The sequence below is a fragment of the Ixodes scapularis genome, unplaced genomic scaffold (assembly GCF_016920785.2).
Source record: "Ixodes scapularis isolate PalLabHiFi unplaced genomic scaffold, ASM1692078v2 ptg000518l_1___fragment_2___debris__unscaffolded, whole genome shotgun sequence".
Taxonomy (NCBI): Eukaryota; Metazoa; Arthropoda; class Arachnida; order Ixodida; family Ixodidae; genus Ixodes; species Ixodes scapularis.
Window position 1 is genome coordinate 356329 of NW_024609993.1, and position 5285 is coordinate 361613.

The following is a 5285-nucleotide window of genomic DNA, read 5'->3' on the forward strand; positions in this document are numbered from 1 at the left end:
TTTTCATCTTGCAGATTTGTTTAAAAAAAGCCATGAAGGCTACACTTATGCGGTTTGCGCGAGTGTGTTATACGCCCAGGAGACATTATGTGGGTGGCTAATCTTTGCAATAAGCCGGCTAATTAATTAAAATTCACTAATTAACTTTGTAATTAGTGAAAATAGACATATCGTTTCAATTAGAAATTCGCTGAGCGTCTTCCAAAACCCCTAAATCAGTCATGTTTAGAAACACTTGTAGCGCGTGAGAAGTGATGTAGTGCGCTGAAGTTAGCACTCGTAGAGCAGGTAGAAGCCTGGGGCTGGATAAGAGACAGAACAATTGTGCGGGCGATTTACCGAAACCGCTAGCTTTGTACCTGCTCCATAACTGGTAAATTTAATGCACTACTAGGCTTGTCGGGCGCTGAAAATCTTTTTGAAAATGACTGATTCAGGGGGTTTGGACGACACTCAGCACGTTTCTAATTGGAACCATATGTCTCTTTACACTAATTAAAAAGGTTAATTACTGAATTTTAAATAATTAGCCGACTTATCGCAAAGATTAGCCACTCACAGAATGTCCCCCTGGGCGTACAACTCACTCGCACAAATCGCATAAGTGGAGCGTTCATGGCTTTTTTTTTTAATCGAATCTGCAAAAATAAAAAAAAAACACCATATATATATATATATATATATATATATATATATAAACAAATTTGTGCAGATGAATGACCCGTACTTAATTCAATGAATCAAAGAATCAAAGTTTTTCAGGAACCCGCCGAAAGCCAAAAATTGGCGGAGCCAGGATTTGAACTCTGGGCCGCCCAATGTCCGGTCGGGTGTGCTAACCTCTAGACCACTCCACATTGGCTTTCTGGCGTTTCCTATCTGTCTTATTAATGCACAAGAAACGAAATTTACCCAATCGAAGGTGTTCTGGAAACACACGCCGCCGCGTGGAACGCGGTACGACGCTTAGGGTCACGTGGTACGTGCTCGTTTGTGCTCCAGATATCCTCCCACTGTTTGTCTCGTCCCGTGTACATGTAGTATTATTTGTTTTATGAGCTTTAGAGACACGGTATCATCATCACCTGCGAGAATCAAGAGCCACGTTATTGAATATACAACACGGGCACTTCACACCATCGTACGTGGTCTCCGAGGAGGATATAAACAAATATGTGCAGATGAATGACCCGTACTTAATCCAATGAATCAAAGAATCAAATATTTTCAGGAACCCGCCAAAAGCCGAAAATTGGCGGAGCCAGGATTTGAACTCTGGGCCTCCCAATGTCCGGTCCGGTGTGCTAACCTCTACACCACTCCACTTTTTTTTTTCCGAAAGATTTTTTTTATTAAAAGTATGTCTATTTACAAAGTTTTAAAATGATCACATTGGTTGCCATACACTTATCATGTCAGTGAGCACTGTTTGACAGGCGAGGACCGCGATTCACACACAAATTCAAAATGTATCTCGCTCAATCATTTCTCTGTAGCGTCACATGCACCGCATGCAGCCACTCGCGCAGTGGTCCGGGAATCCTTGTTTACCACTGAGCCTTTAGAGCGCGGTTATGCATACGCGTTCCAAATCGCGACCAACATTCAAGCCCTTGTTGTTTCGTCGCCTCAAGAAGGCCGCTCACTTACAAAAAGCCGTCGCAGAAGTGTTGCCAGGCGGGCTTGGATCCCTCTCGGACCTCCAAGTGATCCGTCCTCGACCGCCACAGCGCATATAGACCTTTTCACCCTCCGCCGCATGGGCGCGGCCATCTTGGAATCACGTGATGCGGCCGCCATTAGGTTGCTTCAACTTGTTGCTCCGCTCTCCCGTCCGCGCCTCGGCGGATGCGTTGAATTCGTGTTTTTCGTCGCGTTTCACCGCGTCTCTTGCAAGTTGCCTTACTCCGTAAAGTGTCTTCCATGCAATTGCATTACATCATTATGCGCACAACTTTTGTAGTTGATTTTGTAACACGTTTTGAATATTTTTTACCGTCGGCGTGCGGGATACGTGTGAAAAGGTTTTATAGGAATCAGCGTTAGCACTTGCGCACATTGAATGACTTGAAGGGAGCCTCCAGGGTTCAAATACCAATAACTTATGAGAACTGAGGTTTGGTTACTAATAAGGGTGGAACATTTGCATATAGGAAGCCCAATGTTATTATATTATGAGTGCGCATTGGTGTCAAGGAAGAAAGCAAAAACACTCAGCGTAATTAGCCACGTGTTTTTCCTGAAAACATGGTGTTTTGTAGTTCCAACAGATCGAAAACAGTTTCTTTTGATTACACTAGGGAACTAGTGGACAAGGCGCCGGAACAAACATTTAGTTTGAATTATTTTTTTATGCTAGAAGTAATGGTACCTTAACAGTAGGCAACTTGTTTGTTCGCAATATCACACCTATATCTGTTTTACGTTCTTAATCGCGTGTGTGATATAAGCCTTCGCTTTATCGGTTTATTTATGAATTCCACGGAATTGTATATCGTGTTTGATCCCATGTCCATAGTTTTTCAGTTGCTTAAGTCATTTTTTAATATAACCATGCAGTTTCAATTAATTTATTTCAACACAAATATTTGAACTCCCCGCGTAAGAAACTGTCACAAACAGCTTGATAGTGCCTATGATTCATAAAATGTAACGCCGAAAAGAATCCTTCTGCATGAACATCACCCGAGTGCAGCCGGTTGTCGACTTCGAATAGGGAGTTACTTTCAGTAGATGGCGACGTCAAAATGTGCAAAGCGCATCGTTTGGAATCAGTGAACAGCTTTCTACAAAGGTCCATTGAGTGGCGCCTGGCTTATCGGAGATCATTTCTTTAGCGCTCTTCAATTTCATTCGGCAAATTTTACGGAAGATGGATATCAGACTTTATTTGAAGTCTGGCATTCACTTATCTTACCATTCTCATACCTTGAGAACGTCGTAAGCAAATGTCCATATAACAAAACGTTTATTTCATAAGGCCAATATTTTGAAATGCTGTAAATGAGTACTTTAGTTAAAGAAATTTTCTAGTCAGCCTAGGCTGGTCTATCAAAATATTTCTCGAGCGCTTAAATTCTTTAAATAAAACAGGCCGAGACAATATCACGTTTTAATATTATCTACGTGATTATATTAAACCTTTTAGTTATTATAAATGACGTTTCCAGTCTCGAAGTTAGAAAAGGTTGGTGTACGGAAATCAAACATCGAACAGTAAACTTGTCAGTTCATCTGTTCTTGGTGATTCAGCAGATTGTTAATCATGTTGTCGACCTGATTTTTCACTAAGCACTCATGTAATATAGTCTGTTGCAATATAAGATGATCAGTTAAATATATGACTTGAGCGCGAGCTATCTACCTTTTGTACCGCTCGGTGCACGCACAGCCAAAGCACGGCGGCAGGCAACGAGCGCACGCTGCAGGCGGAGCTTGTCCTGCTCTTTATTTTTTTTTTCTTCTTGAAATTAGTGTCCGCGGGTACGGCCGTGGACAATGGTAATCCTCCCTGTGCATCAGCGCAGTTGTTTCACCGCCGAACCTGACCGAAATTAATGATGGACGGAATCAGGCGCATTAGTAAAAAAAAGATCGCAATTTAGGTTCGAAACCACTTCGTGGTTTGCCAAGTGGCTCAATACTATTGTTTCATTCGCTGTGTGCTACTAGAAAGAAATTCATATCGCAAAATTAATCGAAAGTGGCATGAAACAGCATCACAATCGCGTGTACGTTGAAACCGAAACCGACCAAATTGAAGCAACCTAATGGCGCCGAGTGCGTCGGCGCCCTCTACCCGCCGATCAGGCAACTACTGAAATGAAAAGGTCTATAGACCGAGGAGTGCCAGCAGCTCCCATGCCCTACTCTGCGCACTGTCGCCGAAAAGCAGAAATTTCGCGCTCTTCCACTCTACGTAAAGATCTATCTGCAGCACTGCTCGAAGCTCTGCCCAAAAAAAAGCTCCGCATTCGTACAGTAAAAAAACACATGTTCAAGTGTTTCGGGAAACGGACACAACGCACAATTTGTTGACCACGGTTCAAAGAAGCCTTTTTTAACCAGCCACGTCTTGACCGGCAGTACTTCGAAATGGAAGCGTAGGAAAAGATTCTTGACTGCCGTTCTGACAGGGTGTCTACGTAAGCGACGAAATACATCCGATTTATCCACACTTCCCGGAAAGCTGCGATAGAGTGGGGGCGGTATGAGCAAATCAACTGTGTCCCAGTATAGAGATTTCGTTTTAACTTTCTGCAGGTACTCGTCGGAAAAGCGGGCTCGGAAAAATTCCTTCGTCGCGGCTGTTTCCTGGTAAAACTTCAGAGCACGTGCCCGGAAGTCCCCGGTGTCCCCCTCGAGCCACGGCCCCAAAAAGATTCCTCCCAGCTCCTTAAACGCAGAAATTACGAGAGGATTGCCTTGATCGTGGAAAAATAGGAAACGCTGTACTTTCAGCTTAAGTTCTACGTTTACAAAACCCAACCCTCCTTTCTTCTGGCTTACAAATAGGTTGTCACGCCTCATACGTTCAAAACACGAGTCCCAGATAAACGTTGCGAAAAATCGATGCACCTTCGCCACGTCACTTTTGGAGCACGGCAACACTTGTGCTGCGTACCAAACGGTCGGGATAAAAACAGAGTTACAAATAAATGCGCGATTGAACAAAGAGAGCTCCCTTTCATGCCAGTCAAGCACCTTACTTCTGAGGCGATTAATGTCCAAACCACCGCATCGGCCACTCAGTTTCTTTGCGGTCAAACTGGGCCCTAGGTAGTTCGAAACGTTGGTCGTCCAGGTGACACCGAGGAACTGCTCCGGTTTCAAGTCCCCGTCCCCAAGCCAGGCTCTGACAGATTTGTCTGTGTTCATCGCCGCACCCGAGACACTGCAAAAGTCTGCGATGTGTTGGGTTACAGCGCGCACTTGCGTCCTTGACGAGCACAACAAAGTGACGTCATCTGCGTAGGCGAGCACTTTAAGCGTACCCGACGCTAGGAACAGCCCACGAATGATCGCGCCACCGATAATGGCCCTATACAACGGTTCCAGGTACAATGCGAACAGAATAGGCGACATCGGGCAGCCCTGTCGCACGGATCAGGTAACTGCGATGGGAGCCGTCCTGTTGCCGTTGACCAGGAGCCGCGTCGTGATGTCACGGTAGCACAGCTGCACATATCGTAGCAGTCGCCCCCCGATCCCACACTCCTCCATGAGCCGGAAGAGGAACGAATGGCGAACCCGGTCGAAGGCTTTGCTCAGATCTATCTGAAGAA